We start from the raw sequence: 19,858 nt of genomic DNA on the forward strand, positions 1-19,858 counted from the left end.
GTATTTTGAAGTACTGAGATAGTTGCCCCTGTTTTTCATATGCCATCTGGGTGTTTGTGTCCAAGTTGGCACCCAGGAAGGTTATTTTCTGAGATGGTGTTAGCCTTGATTTCTCTTTGTTGATTGTATATCCCAGAGAAAGCAGTAACCGTGTCACATATGCCAGATGTTCCAGAAGTATGTGTTTGCTGTCCGCTTGGATCAGGCAGTCATCCAGATAAGGGTAAATTTGTATCCCTTGAAGTCTGCAGTAGGCAATCACTGATGCCAGGCACTTTGTGAATACTCTGGGCGCAGTAGATAAGCCAAAGGGCAATGCAGAGAATTGATAGTGGATTGAACCTGCAAGAAATCCGAGGTATCTTCTGCAGCTTTGTCTGATTGGGACATGCAGGTATGCCTCCTTGAGGTCCAATGTTACCAGCCAAAACTCCTTGCCCAGCATGGGAAGAAGTTGCTGTAATGTGAGCATCTTGAATTTTGTACGAGTAGAAATGTGTTTAGGATAGATAAGTCCAAAATGGGTCTCCAGTCGGTTCCTTTCCTTGGTACCAGAAAAAGTCTTGAATAAAAACCTTGACCTTGTTGGTGCGTAGGTACCTTTTGAATAGCTTCCATGTTTATGAGCTTTGAAATTTGCAGTTGTGCCTCTGCCCTTTGATTTTGTGGCAGGTTTGGCATGCCTCTCATTTTTGGAAGAGTGTGAAATTGAAATTTGTAGCCTCTGTTTATAATGTCCAGTATCCATTTGTCTGTTGTGACAATATGCCAATTGCTTGCAAATAATGCTAGTTTCCCTCCCAAAGGTGCTGCCAGCTGAGTCATGCTTGGCATGGAAATGAGGGAGTCATTGGGTTTGCTTCCTGTATTGTTGTGCACTGCCTTCACCACCTCTTGGTGCTGGAGTTTGCCATTGTCTGCCTCTATATGATCCTTGCGATTGCCCTCTGCCCCTTGTGCGTCTGTATCTACCTCTTTGGGGCTTGTCAGTGGCTGGAAAGGACCAGTTTTTTGAAGGCCAATTTCTGCTAAAACGTGGTGGTTGGACCTGTAAGAAAGCTTTGACAGTTTGCATAGATTTGGCTTTTTCTTCCATTTTCCGTAGTATCTCCTCAGCATTAGTACCAAATAGTACATCCTTTGGTAAAGAAGCATCTAGAAGCTTAGCTTTCACATGATCAGGCAAATTTTGTTCCCTAAGCCAGGCATGTCTGCGAATGACTGATCCAGTAGCAGCCGCTCTGCTGGAGGCCTCTAGGGCATCATAACCACATTGTAAGGTGTGTTTACCCACTTGCTCTGCACTATGCATCATATCCTGTAACTCTTTTAAATCTGGTTGTTCAGGTTGAGACATTTTGTTCCTTAATTGTGATAACAGGTACTGTTGATATTTAATCATATGAAACTGACAGTTTAAGGCCCTCATGGCTAGGGTGGCCGAGGTATATACCTTTTTACCCCACCTTTCTAAAGATCTGGATTCCCTTTCTGCAGGAAGTGGATTCTTGGCAGTGGAGGCCTTCAATCCCTTGGGGCCTTGTGAAATGGTTTCAGGGTCCGCATTATGGCTTTTGAAGAGAAAATGGTGAGAGCTGGGTACTCTGTAATACCTATCAGGTTTGACTGGTGCAGGAGGCAGAGAATCAGGGTTAAGACAAGCCTCCGAATAGACATCATCCAGTATGTCCAAAACAGGGGGTATAGCCAGAGGTCTGTGTTGAGGTAACCAAAGAAATTCCCTAAGTCTTTTCTTGGAATCTGAAAAGTCTTGGCCTTCCCAATGGAAGTGTTCCCTCAAGGTGTGCAAGGTTTCCCCAAAGGAAAAATCCTCAGGAGGGATACGAAGGAATGGACTGTTCTGCATCCGAATCCTCAAAAGGAGAGTAAGAGTGTTCCTCTGCATCAGAATGTTCTGATAAAATGGATCCCTGATCAGAAGAGGGAGAATCTTCCTCCACTCTGGGTCTCTTGTCAGGAGGGGGTTGAGAACCTCTGATAAGAGTAATTAAATCCTCAGCCATTTTTAGCATCTGTTTTTTAGGCATGGGTCCTGAAGATGGGCCCTGTGCAACAGGCCTCATGGGAAGCCTGGCTGCTTTGGATTTAGTAAAGGCCTTAATTGAAAAAGAAGATGAGGGCCTAAATACACCATGGGTGGAGGTGGACCTGTCCACATTTGTAGGCTCGACATTAGCAGGGGCTTCGGTAGTAGTCTGGGAAAGGGCCGAGGACCCAGCGGTCTCGGGTACAGAAGACACCGCCAAAGGAGTGTCGTCGGTAGTCAGGGACTGCAAAGGCGTCTCGCTGAGAACCGGACCACGTGTAGCCTGTTTCGGCGTGGTGTCGGCGGGGACCGCGGGCCTTGCGTGTCGGTCCTTTTCCTTGCGTTTTTTGGACAAAACAGTAGTCGGAGTGTCCGACGACATTTTATAATCAAAAGCTTTACCAAAGTAGTGTTGGGCGAACTCCGCCCGACGCTTAATAGTGCGTTTATTGAAGGTAGCGCAAAAGCGACAGCCCAAGACGTCGTGGTCTGGGCCTAAACAAGGTATGCAGAGGGAATGGAAATCCTTATGCGGTATTTGCTTCCCACAAGAAATACAATTATTAACTTTTTCTGACATCGGTCTGAGGCAAGAAAAGTTTCCCCAACGGGGTACTTAGCTTTAATGAAGACTTCGGTTTCCAATTTTTTCGTAATTCAGGAGCTGGCCGACCGGCACTTGCGAACTGCTTCTGCTTCAGGCACCGCGCGGCAAAAAAGACTGAAGAACATGGCGTCGGCTGTGTCTTATATACTCTGGCCTCACTGACGTCAGAAGAGTAAGCGACGACAACCGACGCCGGACCAAGACTTTGGAATTCGGCCGACCGAGGGACCGCCTGACAGCTGAAAACCCATCTGTGATTACTGCAGCTGTATGCACGATGAACATCTGGGTAGGGTCCAGCTTTTGAAGGTTGCCAATGTCTTTATAAGTTCCACGATAATACGTTTCATAGCCTTGCAGATTAGGCTCGTCAGACTGATGGGGCGGTAGTTCCCAGGATCCCAGGTGGATCCCCTCTTGTGCAGTGGGATAACTGTAGCTGTGCGCCACTCAGTGGGCACGAAGCCTGAGGTGAGGCTATGATTAAACATGACACTTAGGTAAGGTGCCAGTTCATTTTGTAGCTCATGTAGTACACAGCCCGGGATGTCATCTGGTCCCATGGATGCTGTATTCTTAGCTTTGGAGAGTGCGCTTTTTACCTGTGTGACCATTATTACCGGAATGGTATGTTTTGTGACACATTATCTCCTGGAATACCAATACCTGGATGTCACTCAATTAACACAGTCTAAAAACCCCAGATAAATACAAGTTCATACTACTCCTAAATGAACACCTTAATAAACACTGGCTATGCTCTTGTACAGTCCCAGGATAATTTACAGTACAAAGAAGTTATGTATTCACCATAACATTCGATGTGAGTTGTTCCATCTCACCTTCACTAATCAATCGACCCTCGGCTCTGACACGGCCGACTAGCAAGCTCAAAGTTCTCCAGTAGCTCGAGACCCCACCCCTTATCCCATAATGCACTGCTGGAATTACCTCAGATCTTGTTTGCTGCATACCATAGAATAGTACAATAATTATTCTGCCTAGGAATGAATACACATTGAAAAACCAAGATGAAGACAGCCTCCAGGTCAACTGTCAGCCAAGAGGGGGAAGGAGGGAGGGACGTGAGAATGAAGGCGAGATGGAACAACTCACATGGAATGTTATGGTGAGTACATAACTTCTTTATATGAAGTTGTTCAATCTCACTGTTCATTCATCACTGATGGGTAGCGCCCCTAGCACCCTGATCATGGGTTGCTCACGGAAGTACACTCTTCAGAACCGTTGAACCAAATTAAGCCCAGTCCCTGGAGGCCTTATCCACTTTGTAATGAGTTATAAAAGTGTGAAGTTTAGACCAGGTGGCTGCTGCACAGATGCTATCCAAAGGTAATTTGGCTTGAAAGGCTGACGAGATAGAAACTGTTCTGGTTGAATGAGCCTTTACCTTACTAGACAAGGGCATATTATGACAAGCATATGTATAGGTGACACAATCCGACAGCCACTTAGGGTTGTTTTAGCAACTGGTTTACCTTTCCTAGTCTCAGAAAAGGACACAAAGAGTTGATCTGATTTCCTAATGTCTTTTCTGTCCAAATAAAATCTAAGTTGTCTATGAACATAGAGTTTATGCAACATATATTCCAATTTGTTGGTATGATTAGGGAAGAAACTGGGCAAATCAATGACTTGATTAATGTTAACCTCAAAACGTACTTTGGGCAGAAAGGATGGATTAGTTCTGAGAGATACTCTGTCAGCATGGAAGACCATGTAAGGGGGCTTGATGGAAAGGGCTTGGAGCTCTGACACTTTATGGGCTGAAGTGATGGCTACTGAGAAGATAGTTTTCCGATACGGCTCGGAGAAGGAGCAGACAATTCAAAGGTAGTGGTCTTCGGTTCCGATGGTTGTGTCTGAGCCGACAGCAATTTAACTAGGCCTGGTGTCTTTAAGAGTTTCTGAACCAGCCGGTCCATATCCAGATCAAATAGGCTGACAGAGGACCTGGAAGAGTGAACAGTGGAGCCGATTGGAGCAATATGGAAGGAGATTTTTCGGCAACCAGTTCCAAAGCCGTGTCCCGGTTCCGAAAAGAGCAGATTGTCGGCTCCGAAGGCAGTGGAGCCGAAGTCACCACACTCTCTGACCTCATTCCTTTTTTGGATCTAGAATCAGTGGAAGATTTAGAAGATTTAGATGATTTACTGGCTTCATCCTGGTCAGATAATGTCTCAGCAAAGGGAAGTTCAATGATACCCCTTATCAATCAATTTCCTCTTCCTTTCAGCTAACACTCTTGTGGAAAAGGAATGACATATGCAAGACTCTTGCAGATGTACCTCACCCAAGCAGTAAACACACTGCACATGGGCATCTGTGACTGACATTTTCTGTCCGCAGTCTGGGCATTTTTTTAAACCCAGACTTTGGGTGTTTGCCCTTATCTTCAGACATTGCACAACTCAAGCACACTGTTTAACTATGAGCTGTCTTGAACTAAGTAATTCACACAAACACACACACACAGCCCAAAAGGGGCACTGACAACTAAATAATTACAAACAGTAATAAGAGATCCAAAACAATAGTCCAAAAGAGATCACTGACTAATCACTAATCCTAAGGCCAAAAGGCCGAAGGCAAGATAGATAATACTGAGGGAAGGGGTATAAACACAGAAAAACTACTATCTACTATTTAGTATATCTGCTACTAAGAATAGAACAAGGGTATATATAAAAATGAAAAAATATAACTTGCTGAAAGTTAAAAAAACTCCCAATAAAGTCTCGAGCCAAGCTGGAAACCAAGAGATCCGTGCCGCGGCAAACTAGATCTGGGGTAATTTCAGCAGTGCATTATGGGATAAGGGGTGGGGTCTCGAGCTACTGGAAAACTTTGAGCTTGCTAGTCAGCCGTGTCGGAGCTGAGGATTGGCTCTGAAACCATCAGTGATGAATGAACGGCGAGATTGAACAGCTTCACGTGATAGTTTTCCATGACAAGAATTTTAGTTCACAAGATGATGCAGGCTCAAAAGGAGGAAGAATGATAAGAGATAACATAAAATTAAAATTCCAGGGGGAATAAGGTGTCTTCACTGGAGGCGTTATGTGAAAGGAACCTTTTAGAAAAGCCTTAGACAATTGGTGAGCCATAATATTCAAACCATCAATTCCTAGATGGAAATTAGATATAGCAGCTAACTGTACTCGCACCGTAGCTGCCACTGCTCATTTGTTGAAGATTTCTGTCAACAATTGTAAGATAAAAGACAATGGCACTTGGTAAGGGTCAAGGTTATGGGAAGAAGCCCAAATGGAAAATCTCTTCCACTTGCTACGATACAATTTTCTGGTGGAAGGTTTGTGGGAAGCCAACAAAATCTGACTAGTGTCATGGGAAAGATTATAGAGTCGGGCTATGCGGGGAATTGGAGCAGCCAAGCAGTTAGCTTCAGTGTCTGCAATGACGGGTGAAGATCCCCTGACAAATGTGTCAACAAGTCTTGAACTGGGTCCAGGATCCATGGATCTTCCAGAGTATGATGGTAAAGAAACGGCAACCAAATCAGCCAAGGCCAATGAGGGACTATGAGGATGATTGTGCGTCCCAGCGACTTTGCTTTCTGTAAGAATTTGGATATCAGGGGAATTGGTGGAAATGCATAGAGGAGACCCGGGGGCCAATCGTGGACAAGAGCATCCCTCGGGGAGTGACCTGGCATGGGAATTAGGGCAAAATAGCTTCTGTATTTGTTGTTGATGTGACTGGCGAACAGGTCGCAGGAAGGCTGGCCCCATTTGTGGAAAATCCTGTCCACAATCTCTTGTTTGAGGGACCATTCGTGGGGCAATAAGATTGCTCTGCTCAGTCTTGTCTGCTATGACGTTGGATTTGCAGGGGATGTGCGTTGCCAACAGAAAGCTCTGGGATGACAGTGCCCACTGCCATACTCTGAGGCCTCCTTGGCAATGGGGATAAGACTTGGTCCCGACTTGTTTGTTCAGATACCAGACCAATGACATGTTGTCTGTCTGTATTGCAATTGTCCCTAGAGGAAGAGTCTCCTGAAAGTATTGCAACGCTAGAAGTACTGCTCTCATCTGCAGGACATTGATATGCAGATGTGATTCTTGATCTGTCCGTGTGCCTTGGGCAGTCTTTCCCTAACCCCCCCATCCTATCAGGGAAGCGTCCGTGGTCACAGTGGCAACTGGAGGGGGAAGCATGAAAGGACGTCCTATTGTGACATGCAGAGACATCAACCAACACTAAAGATCCTTCTTGCTGGAATTTATCAGGATCATATGACTCATTGGAAGTTCTTGATAAGACCATTGCATGAATAGAAGCCATTGAAGGACTTCTCATATGCATCCTTGCTAACGGGATTGCTAGAATAGCTGCCGCCATCAATCCTAGAACTTTCAATACCTCTGCTGTTGGTGCTCTGTTCTTTGACATTAGGGATATGATGTGTTGGTGAAGAATAGAGATTTTTTTTGGCGGAAGGCAGAGAGTTGTGGTTGACATTTCTAGTTCTGTCCCTATAAAAACTATATGCTGCGATGGCAACAAGGCAGACTTTTCGAAGTTGATTGCAATGCCTGGCTGATCGCAGAGTGTCAGAGTAGCCTCTCTCGCTTGAAGAAGTTGATGCCTGGTGGTGGAGGTAAGGAGCCAGTCGTCTAGATACGGAAACACCTGGAATCCTAGATGCCTCAGGTGAGCCATGACTACTGCCATGCACTTAGTGAACAGTCTGGGGACTGTAGTGAGACCAAAGGACAGTGCTCGGAATTGATAATGATTGGCTCCCAGCCAGAAACGCAGGTGATCTCTGGATGGTCTGGCCATCTTTATCTGGTAGTACGCATCCTTATCCTTCCCCAAGAACGGAAGTATGGACTGTAGCGTGACCATTCGGAACTTCTCTTTTCTCACAAATTGATTGAGTCTGCTGAGATCCAAAATGGGTCTCCAGTCTCCTGTTTTCTTTGGAACCAAAAAGAACCTTGAGTAAGTTCCAAATCCTGTCTGGTCTGCTGGGACTGGCTGGATGATTCTTTCTTCTAGCAATCGGCGTACCTCTATTGCTGCTTGTCCCATGTGACTGGGTGGAACGTACGGGATTTTTTTGACGGGAAGAGGCTGGGTGGAGAATGGTATGAAATACCCTCTGGAAATTATACTTTGTACCCAACTGTCGTTTGTTATATTTAACCAAGCTTTGGGGTACAAAGATAAGCGACCCCACACTGCCTCCAGAGCAGGACAGTCGAGCCTCCCTTCAGGAGCGCTGGTAGGATTGACCACAGAAGTGATCTCTGTCACCCTGGTGTTGCAGACCCCCTCTGCCGCGAGGGCGGTGTCTTCCATTGAAACCCCCCCTCTGCCTCTGGAGGGAGGCTCTCCACGTGTGTCTTGAAAGGCTCTTTGGGCTTTTCGGAACCACATCTTTCTGGCCTTTGGGAAAGGGTCAAATGGGGGTGGAAAAACGGACTCCGACGGCAGACAGAGTCTTTCCTTCTTGCTCACACCTGGTCAAAGTCTCCTTCACCTTTGGCCTAAACAAAGATGAGCCGTCAAATGGGGTATTAGTAAAAGAAGACTTGAAAGGTTCCACGAAGGAACAGAGTCGCATCCAGGCATGCCTACGAAGAGTGATTCCTGTATCTGCGGCTCTACTCGAGGCATCAGCTGCATATGATACGAGACACATGGACGAGTTGACTATCGAATTGAGGGGAGAGCTGAGTGGCAATCTTATCGGATACACTTGAAGCTACAGCACCCTGAAGAGCATCTCCCAACTCCTTAAGGAGATCTCTCTGTAGTCTGGTAAAATGTGTCAAATAGTTCAGTGATCTGAGTGAGAAAGTCGCTGAACCGAACATATGTTTCCCATATCTATCCATGATCTTAGATTCTCTATTAGGAGGATGGATAGATGAGGAAGTCTCACACATTTCCTATTTGGTGGCTGCCGCCACCACCATGGGATCAACAGGGACTCCCTTGGTCAAGAAGGACTTATCCACAGGGGCTGAAATGAACTTATTAGGCCTCCTAGGTATAGGTTCAATAGATTCTGGAGACTACCACTCCCTACGAGAGACCAGATCCATAAGCTCATTGTAGGGCGGAGATACCCAGGAGGTGAAAGGTTGAGACCCAAACACCTTCAGGAGAACAGACTCATCCTCAGTAGGGCTCTTGGACTGCCAATCACCCCTCTGCCTAAGGATTTCAAGAATCTCCGTAAAGGAGATGTCCTCAGAGGGGGATCTGGGGGACCCTTCTGATTCATCCAGGCCGGTGTCCAATGTGATAGACTCCTGGGGGAGTCCAAATGCCTCCTCTTGCATAATCTTTTCCTGGGAACCTCTTCAGGGGGAACTTCTGGAGAGGTCTCAGAAGAGCAGGGAGCGCCCTGTGGGGCTACCTGAGGCTCTGGGTCTCTACGCTTGGGATGACCGGAGGAAACAGAAACAGACATAGGCACTTTAGCGGAAGAAGAGGCCAGACCTTGAGATGAGGAAGTCTTGGGAGACTACACTCGCCTCATGGCATCGAATGCACCTCGGCTCCGATGAGTCGTCGTCGATGGCTCCGATGGAGCCGCAATCTCCTCCCACACAGAAGCCGTGGGCTCCGAGCCCGAGCTAGGAGCCGAACTCACCCGAGCCGCGGCCCCGGGAGGAAGAGTCGGCACCAACAATTCGGTGTGGCTATCCTCCCCGGACCTGACCGGAGAGTGTAGGCTCTTAGAGTCCCAGGTCTGTGCAGAGAACGTCCGAGCAGATGGAGCCAATGACACTGGAGCAGGTGTCAGCTCCAAGGGATCCACAATCATCAGGTCGGCCTCCTCCAGCTCCGAAGGTCCGATATGGCTCAGAGGAGGAGCAGACAATTCAAAGGTAGTGGTCTTCGGCTCCGACGGTTGTGTCTGAGCCGACAGCAATTTAACTAGGCCTGGTGCCTTTAGGAGTTTCTGAACCAGCCGGTCCATATCCAGATCAGATAGGCTGACAGAGGACCTGGAAGAGTGAACAGATGGAGCCGATTGGAGCAATATGGAAGGAAGTTTTTCGGCAACCGGTTCCAAAGCCGTGTCCCGGTTCCGAAAAGAGCAGACTGTCGGCTTCGAAGGCAGTGGAGCCGAAGTCACCACACTCTCTAACCTCTTTCCTTTTTTGGATCTAGAATCAGTGGAAGACTTAGAAGATTTAGATAATTTACTGGCTCCATCCTGGTCAGACAATGTCTCAGCAACGGGGTGTTTAATGATACCCCTATCAATCAATTTCCTCTTCCGTTCAGCTAACACTCTTGTGGAAAAGGAATGACATATGCTGCAAGACTCTTGCAGATGTACCTCACCCAAGCAGTAAACACACTGCACATGGGCATCTGTGACTGACATTTTCTGTCCGCAGTCTGGGCATTTTTTAAACCCAGACTTTGGGTGTTTGTCCTTATCTTCAGACATTACACAACTCAAGCACACTGTTTAACTATGAGCTGTCCTGAACTAAGTAATTCACACAAACACACACACACAGCCCAAAAGGGGCACTGACAACTAAATAATTACAAACAGTAATAAGAGATCCAAAACAATAGTCCCAAAAGGGATCACTGACTAATCCTAAGGCCGAAGGCAAGATAGATAATACTGAGGGAAGGGCTATAAACACAGAAAACTACTATCTACTATCTAGTATATCTGCTACTAAGAATAGAACAAGCGTACATGTAAAAATGAAAAAATATAACTTGCTGAAAGTTGAAAAACTCCCAGTAAAGTCTCAAGCCAAGCTGGAAACCATGAGATCTGTGCTGTGGCAAACTAGATCTGAGGTAATTCCAGCAGTGCATTATGGGACAAGGGGTGGGGTCTCGAGCTACTGGAGAACTTTGAGCTTGCTAGTCGGCCATGTCGGAGCAGAGGATCGGCTCCGAACCCATCAGTGATGAATGAACGGCGAGACTGAACAACTTCACATCTGCTGTTACTTTACTTTAACCATAACAAAGTATGTAGTCTCTAACCTTTATTATTCTGCTCTTCTATGAATTTACTCTCTTCTCTACTCCTCCTGTAAAAACAAACTTACTTTTTTTCCAGCATTTGTTGTTCATGCAAATTTTTTATGCTTTTTCATTCAAGATGTATATTATTCAATTATACAATTTTGAATCCCACTGTGCTGTTTATGTAATCCAATAATTACTGTATTACCTTGCTGCATCTTGTTCACTTATGATTTTTTTCTACGTATTACTTGCTGGAGCTTTTCTCCTCAGGTCTCCGCTGAAAATAGACTACATGCCCTAGATGGATACTACCCCATTAACAAATGTAAATAAAATAAATAAATAAATAGGATTCTATTTTTTCTTGCCAGAGGAGATGTGGCTGCTTTGTTTTTTTTTTCCATTTTTAGCGTCTTGCTTATGTTGTTTGATGAATTTATGCTGCATTAATATAACAATGATTTAGATTTAGCTTATACAGTAAAAAAGTTATGTTTTAGTTAGGTATTAAGATTTACATTAAGAATGGTCTCACTAATTTGACAATGTATAGAAGTCCTATTGTAGGAAATACTGGAAGTATCTTGTGCCATCTGCCACATCTCATTTGTTCTCTCCCATTGGGAGAGTTTTATAGGGCAAGGGGCTTATGTTCAGATGAGGAATTTTTTGAGGTGGTTGATAACATTGTACACTGAATTACACAATAGAGGTTTATTCAGATATGCAATTAAGAAAGTCTTGGAAAAATTAAAGAAGAGAGGTGTGAACAGTAGTTGCTTAATGCCACTCTAGACTAGCAGGTGGAAAGTATTTAAAAAGGAGGATGCATGTTTTGTGACACATTATTCCTCTTCTGTGGAAGAGGCTGCTCGAATTTTGAGATGATACTGGTATATTTGTTCTGAGGAATTTAAACTTAAAAGATTTTGAATCGCAATTTCCTAGTACAGATAATCATTTGGTACATTCTAGTTTGGGAATAGAGAGGCAAGGTTTGCATTATTGTAAGGGGTCTTGTATTTGGACAAAAGGGGAGAGTTTTGTATTAAGACACATATTTAGTCACCCAGGTAATTATAATAGTTATCAAGCTGCACTGGTATATGCCTTGAGGTGTCCTTCTGATACGTATTATACAGGACAAAACTAAAAGACCAGTAAGGAAGCAGGTACAGGAATACATTAAAAATATAAAGCATGATTCATCCATGAATCCAGTGACTTTACATTTTTCTGAGCTACATAATAAAAAATGTTAACTGCTCAAAATTTCTATTATTTTGTTAGTTTTTCAGAACTTTTTATAATGCTTCTGAAGCACTGTTGAAAAAAGGAGGTAATTTTTGGGATATATTTCAGCCTGAGGGTTTGAACAATGAGCTTCTAAAGAAATACTTATTATAACATTAATTTAAAATTAGAGATTTATTCCCCCTTTGAATAGGTTTATATTTAATGAAATTGTTTATTCATATCTTAAAACTGGTAAGAAAAATTCTTAGGAATGAATACATAGATATAATGTGACCTACAAGATTTTTATGAGCTTGTGAAGTCACTTAGACAGAACTGGTAAAGCGTATTTAAGTAATTAGTTAAGTCATTTTATAATTTTAAAACAATGAGAAGGTGAACTGTTGAACAGATAAGTTCTTTTTGGTTTAACAGTCAAAATAAGAAAGACGTTTGTAGTTGCCAAAGTGTGGTGGTCAAGGTAATACTTCCACTCTGTAGGGCCTTAGTATGATCATACCTTTTGCACTCCATGCAGGTCTGTAGGCCAAATAAGGAAAAGGCCATCAAGATTCCAGAAGACTGAGACGAAAGCTACTAGAATGATCTATGGGATGGAAGGGAAGGAATATGACCCAAATTACAGATGTTCTACAACTATTCTTACATAAAGCCAGAAGACACAACAGAGGACATAATACTGGTGCAACAGATCATGTCAGAGAGAGAGAGATGTGAATGAATCAATCTGAACAGGAAGGGTAGAAGGTAAACAGAGGGCAGAGGCAGCATATTGTAGGGATTAACTACTGCCTGGATTTTTCAGAAAGAGTTATGAACTCATGTAACAGATTAGTTTACTGAAAGAGGTAATGGAGAAAAAGTACAGTTGCGTACACTTACCATAAATGTAGATGTTCGAGTGTATTCACTGTTGCAGTCATTACATTTGGGTTATCCTGCTGGCAGGTTGCCCTCAGTCGGCCTGAATTCCAAAGTCTTGGGTCCTGCGTCGGCTGCTGTCGCCTCTTCCCTGACGTCAGGACATCAGGGGTACAAAAGATGCAGCCGACGCCATTTTATTCAGTTTTTCTTGCCCCAGATGTCAGGTGCCCCCAAAAGGGTACGCTAAAATTATGTAAATAAAACATACATGCATCGAAAATAAGCTTTTCCTTCATCTATAAGCAAATACACCACTTAGGTTGTGTAGATTAGAGAAGTAAAGATAGGTTCCAGCAAAAATAAGAGGGATGGTGGGTGAGTAACCTGGACTGCAACAGTGAATACACTCAAACATCTACAATTATGGTAAGTGTACACAACTGTACTATGTTCTTCGTGTTTCACTGTTGCAGTCATTACATTCGGGTTGAGTCCCAAAGCTATGGTTGGGGGGCTGGAGCTAAACAGCATTAGGAGCGGCTATGAGGCCCTGCAGAACTGTAGTGGCAAAGCCTGCCCTGGATTTAGAGTAAAGAGACAGATTGTAATGTTTTGTAAAGGTATGCACTGAAATCCAAGTAGCAGCCTCTAAAATGTCTTTGGTTGGTACTCCCCTGAGAAAGGCTGCAGAAGTGGCTACAGCTATGGTTGAATGTGGCCTAATGTCCTTAGGCACTGGTTTGCCATGCTGTGAGTATGCAGTGACCTATTCACTTTGAAATAGTCTGCTTGGAGATCGCCTTTTCTTGTGATGCTGTGGCATATGCCACTAGTAATTGCTCTATCTTTCTGAAAACTTTAGTTTTGTCCAAGTAGAATCTAAGTTGTCTGTGTACGTCCAAAGAATGCAGAATTTTCTCCCCCTTGTTCTGTGGATTTGGATAAAAAGTTGGCAAATGAATCGTTTGGTTAAGGGCTACACTGGATACCACCTTAGGAATAAATGTAGGGTTTGTTTTCAGAGAGACCCTGTCTGGATAAAAAATGATAAAGGGTTCCACAGCCATGAGAGCCTGTAGCTCTGAATCTCGTCTTGCAGAAGTTATTGCTAGGAGCAGAGCTGTTTTCCAAGATAAGAACTTTATATCCGCAGTAGCAGCTGGCTCAAAAGGAGGTAAGGTGAGTTTTTCCGAGACATAATTGAGGTCCCATGCAGGTACTGGCATTCTCCTTGGAGGCCTTAAGTTTTTGGCTCCTCTGAGGTACTGCCTTAATAAAGGATGAGAAAAGAGTGGTGGCTCTGTATTGTAATGAGCCGAAATGGCAGAAGCATGGATTTTAATTGATGAAAAAGATAGGCCTTTGTCCAGCATCTCAGTTAAGTATTATAGAATCTGAGGGATATTTGGGACAGCTGTATCAGTTCATTGAGCTTCGTTCCAGGCGCAAAATCTCTTCCATTTCCCAGCATAGGACTTTCTAGTACTAGGCCTTCTGGCTTCTAAAATGACATCCATCACAGCTTAACTGAGAGGTGTGGTTTGTATGGCTACATTATCCGCCATGCTGCCAGGTTGAGGGTTCTGAGTTGGCTGTGCAGAATCTGATTGTTTTGCTGGGACAGTAGATGAGGTATTTGAGGTAAGGTACAGGCTGGGCATTGGGACAAGTTCCTTAAGATCGAATACCAGTACTGGCGTGGTCAGTCTGGGGCAATCAGAATCATTTTTGGTTTCTCCTGCCTGACCTTTAGGAGTACCTTGGGGAGGAGAGGCAGTGGAGGAAAGGCATACACTGATAGGTTTGTCCAGTTGAAAGATAAGGCGTCCACTTTCCAGGCTTGTCTGTGATAATTCCTTGTGCAGAATCTTTTTAGTTGATTGTTTTGAGGGGAGGCAAATAGATCTATGTCCGGGCATCCCCATTTCTTTGTTATACTGCTGAAGACTTGTGGACCAAGGTGCCACTCGTGGGGATCCATGAGGTTTCTGCTTAGTTCGTCTGCCAGAGTATTTTCCTTTCCTGGCAGGAATTGTGCTTGCAAATAAACTTGGTAAGTCAATGCTGTGTCCCATAAAGCCATGGCTTGTCTGCACAGGGGATAAGAATGAGTGCCCCCCTGCTTGTTTATGTACCACATGATCGTGGTGTTGTCTGTCTTTATCAGTAGTTGTCCCGGATGAAGTAGGTCCTTGAAGGCTGTCAGGGCATTTTGAACTGCTAGCATCTCTTTTTGATTGATATGTAGATGCTTTTGGTTTGTGGACCAGGTGCCCTGAATGCCTCTTCCTGCCATGTGTGCCCCCAGGCATAATCTGAAGCATCCATCTTTAGGCTCTGCCTGGCTGGGGGTAGTGAGAATGGCTGTCCCTTGTTTTGGTGACAAGCCTTTGCCCACCATCGAAACTCCTGTTGTAGACAGGGAATTAGAGTAATCACTGTTTCCAGACTGTGACAATGTGTCCAGACACTTTTTAGGTACCACTGAGTTTTCATCATATGCAGTCTTGCATATGGAATTAGTAAGATGCAGGATGCCATGAAGCCCAAAGCCTGCAGAATTTTTCTTGCAGATAACTGGGCCTTTGTTGCCATTTCCTTGAAATAGGTAGTCAGTTGCCTTTGTTTGTCTGGAGTGAGATAAGCCATCTGGGCAGTTGTATTTAAGCTTGCACCCAGGAATATTATCTCTTGAGAGGGTACTGGCTTTGATTTCTTTTTGTTGACTGTGTACCCTAGGCATGTTAAAAGTCTTATCACAAAAGTCAGATGCTGTAGTAGAATGTCCTTCTTCTCTGCTTGTATGAGGCAGTCGTCCAAGTAAGGATATATTTGTATTCCTCTTTGTCTGCAGTAAGCAATTACTGGTGCCAGGCACTTTGTGAAGACGCTGGGCACAGTAGATAAGCCAAAGGGCAGTGCAGAGAATTGGTAATGCTTTGAGCCAGCCTTGAATCTGAGGTATCTTCTGCATGATTGTCTGATTGGGACATGCAGGTATGCTTCTTTAAGGTCTAAAGTCACAAGCCAAGCCTTGCTGCCCAGCATGGGCAGAAGTTGCTGTAAGGTCAACATCTTGAATTTTTGGTACATCCAGGAAAGTGTTTAGAATAGATAAGTCCAGTATTGGTCTCCATGCTTTGTCCTTTCTGGGTACCAAGAACAGTCTTGAGTAAAATCCTTGTCCATGCTCTTGCTGTGGTACTTGTTGAATAGCCCTCATGTCCATGAGAGCTGCGATTAGTTTTTGAGCTTCTGCCCATTGATTTTTTGGCAAGTCTGGCTAACCGTTTGTCCTTGGCAGGGTATGGAAATGAAACTTGTAGCCTTGTGACACTATTTCTAGAACCCATTTGTCCTAGGTTATAACATACCAATTTTGAGAAAAAAGTGCTAGTTTTCCCCCTAAGGGTGCTGCCAGAAGATAAGTGTTTTGTGCAGGCAGGGGGAAGTCATTGAGACCGTTTCCTGTATGATTGTGATTTGTCCTCTCCACCTTTGGGGGTGGAAGCACTCCACTGCTTAGACTTGTAGGATCCTTGCAGCTGTGATCTGCCTCTAGGGTGTCTAGATCTGCCCCTTTGAGGTCTGTCTGAGACTGGAAAGGATCAATTCTTTGTAGGCCAGTGTCTGCTAAATCTAGGTGGCTGTACCTGTAAGAAATCCTTGACTGTTTGCATAGATTTAGCTTTATCCTCCATTTTCTTTAACACCTCTTCTGCCTTAACACCAAACAAGGTATCGTGTTGTAAAGGAGCATCTAACAATTTTGCTTTAACATGGTCAGGCAGATTTTGTTCCTTTAACCAAGCATGCCTCCTAATGACAGAACCCGTAACAGCGGCCCTGCAGGAGGCCTCCAGAGAATCAAACTCACATTGCAAAGTATGCTTTCCAACTTGTTCAGGTGCATGCAATAAATCCTGCATTTCTTTATTTTCTGCACATTCAGAATTTGCCATCATTTTCTGTTTAAGCAGTGTCATGATATATTGCTAATATTTGAGCATATGAAACTGGCAATTTAAGGCCCTTATAGCCAAAGTAGCAGATGTGTAAATCTTTTTTCCCCATCTATCCAGAGCCCTAGAATCCCTGTCAGAGAGGGTAGGGTTTTTTGCAGTAGAAGCCTTGACCCCTTTTGGACCCTGAGAAATAGTTTCTGGGTCTGCAGTAGGGTTTTTGAAAAGGAATTTATGAGAGTCAGGGACCCTGTAGTATCTATCCGGCTTAACAGGAGCTCGAGGTAAGGAGTCAGGGGTCAGACTAGACTCAGAGAACACATCATCTACAATGTCCAACACAGGTGGTATAGCTAGAGGCCTGTGTTGAGGTAGTAAAAGGAAGTCTCTGAGCCTTTTCTTAGATTCTGAAAAATCTTGGCTTTCCCAGAGGAAATGCGCCCTCATGGTATGCATGGTTTCCCCAAAAGAGTAGTCCTCAGGAGGAGAAGCTGAAGGAATTGATTTTTCAGCATCAGAATCCTCATGGGGGGGAAGAGAATATTCCTGATCAGAAGAGGAGTCAGAAGAAATGGAAACCTGATCTGAAGATTCATAGTCTGTCTTTTGCCTAGGCCTCTTATCAAGAGGGGGATGGGAACCCCTGATCAAGGTAATTAAATCTTCGGCCATTTTGAGCATCTGTTTTTTGGGCATGGAGGCCTGTCCTTGTGGCTGGTGAACTTTTTCTTTGCCTTTAAAGGTGTTTTAGTCTTTGAAGTCGGTTTAATATATAATTGTTTAGTTCTGAATACACCCTCAGAAGCCAATGACTGCTCAGCGGCTCAGGACCCATCTGAGGGAAGAATCTCCAAGGCTCCAATACCTTGAATTTCCTGCGGTCTGGCTGACTCCACGTGGGAGTCGGTAGTGGCCTGTGACTCTAAAGTAGCGGGCGTCAGGGGCTGCGAAAGCGCCTCACTGAGAACCGGCGACTTGCTTAGGAGAAGCTTCATCGTCGGTTTTGGACCTCGGTTGCCTGTCTTTTTCTTTGCGTTTTTTTGTGAACTCCGGTAGTCGGATGGCTATCCGACCACATTGTATAATTAAATCTTCGCCCAAAATAGCTTAATGCAAAATCGTACCGACGCTTAATAGTCTGTTGGTTAAATCTAGCACAAAACTGACAACTACCAACGTCATGGTCAGGGCCTCGGCAAGGAATACAGTAAGAATGAAAGTCCTTATGATATATTTGCTTTCCACAAGAAATACAATTATTAACTTTTTCTGACATCGGTCTGGAGCAAGAAAAAAAGTTTCCCCAACAGGGTACTTGGCTTTTAATGAAGACTTTGGATCTGAAAATCGAACACGAAAATCTCAGGAGTTGGCCGACCGGCACTTGCAAACTGCTTCTGCTTCGGGCACCGCACGGCAAGGAAGACTGAATAAAATGGTGTCAGCTGCATCTTTTATACTCCTGACGACCTAACGTCAGGGAAGAGGCAACAGCAACCGACGCAGGACCCAAGACGGTGGAATTCAGGCCGACTGAGGGCAACCTGCCAGCAGGATAAACCAAATGTAATAACTGCAACAGAAAAACAAACACGAAGAACATCCAAGAGGTATTCAACAAGATGTGAAACAGGTGAAACAAGGTAAGTAGGAAATTACTGATGGAGGGGCAGTACAATATTAAGGCAATTAAAAAGGGCAAAGTCAGGCCTATTGTAATATAACCTAATGTAACAGGATGAAGTCCAAAACAGGCTTAATTTTCTTTTAGTTCGGTCACATGACCATGTCAGAAGTAGCAGTAAACAGAGAATGTTAAAAGTAAAGATGTATACACGAGGCTTTAGAAAGCAAGAGACTGTAAAGAAAAGTAAAGACAAGATCTACATCAGACATGTAATGACAGGAACTCTGACACACTTCTGGATCCATTTAAGAAAAAAACTGTGTTCAACACTGAATCATGCCCACATAACAGTGTTTTTCATTAAATGAGTGTCTGGCCTGTTTATCCTAAACTTCAGAACAGCAGTGCTGAAAGATCGAGCAGAACTAATCAAACAGAACTCTGATGAATTTGAGATGATTCTGTCATGTTTAACAGATGTGTTGGTTTACAGTTTCACTAATGTATTGGATAGAATATTTAACAATTAGAAGATAAAAAAGGAGTATTTGGCTTCGTTTATGAACACTGTAGTTTCCAAAACATTTCCCCTTAAACTGTCCTCAATCCTGTAAGAGTACTATGAATATTAAATGCAGTAGAGGCTGTACAAAGGAGAAACTGTGGAAAGATCACTGCTTTCCTTGTCACTGATTTTTCCAATAAATGTACAAGGCATTGCAAGAAACTGCAAATGTAATAAAAACTGTTCTTAGAATATGTACTGAAACATTAATGCTTAATCGTTTAGTGACAGAAAGATTTAATGTATTTACTATTCTGTACAGCAGCAGCTTCACTATGTATGATGCAATGCTGCAGTGTTTCATTTACATTCTCTTGAGGTTGCTCAAGATGGAGTTAGGATATATACATTTTTTTAATTTAGCCACTGCTTCATGCTTTGTCTTTGATATACAGTGACTTCAAAGTTACAAAAAATAAGTAGCAGGTGGTATGAACATATAGTCTATCATTGGGGGTTGCAGACGTCTTACCACACTACATACATGGGTCAACAAAGTCCATTGCTAAAGTACGTACTGTGTAACAGTATTCTGCATGGTAGCCTGCCTTTATTAACCTTATGTAGAAATTTGACACAGTAAAATTCAGAACTTCATTGAGAGCTGTGCTTTGAGATCCTTGACATCAGTTACTGAACTATGGTTATTGCTAATTCAAAAAAGTAATATGGAACTAGTAATCTTATGTTGTGGAAATTAATTTTCTTCCATTTATCATTTGTACATGTCAACTATGAAACCACTTTGGCAAACTTTATACTATCCAGCTAACTCCACTATCGGGGAGAGATAAAGCTCTGACTATGACCCAACTGACCAGAGTTCAATTAGTGCCTCAGACATCTGTTGCAGCTAATGTGGGAAGAGCATCCTGGGAGGGAGGGGGCAACTCCAGGTCATGAGATGCCAGGATGC

At 43.8% G+C, this 19,858-nt stretch overlaps 1 protein-coding gene across 1 annotated transcript in view; it reads right to left on the minus strand.

Moving 5' to 3' along the window:
- Nucleotides 1-19,858, minus strand: part of WDR4 (WD repeat domain 4) — a 468,232-nt gene that overhangs the window by 218,429 nt on the left and 229,945 nt on the right. The window lies entirely within an intron of this gene.

Source organism: Protopterus annectens, chromosome 5.part0 (assembly GCF_019279795.1).
Source record: "Protopterus annectens isolate FY-2018-M chromosome 5.part0, PAN1.0, whole genome shotgun sequence".
Taxonomy (NCBI): Eukaryota; Metazoa; Chordata; order Ceratodontiformes; family Protopteridae; genus Protopterus; species Protopterus annectens.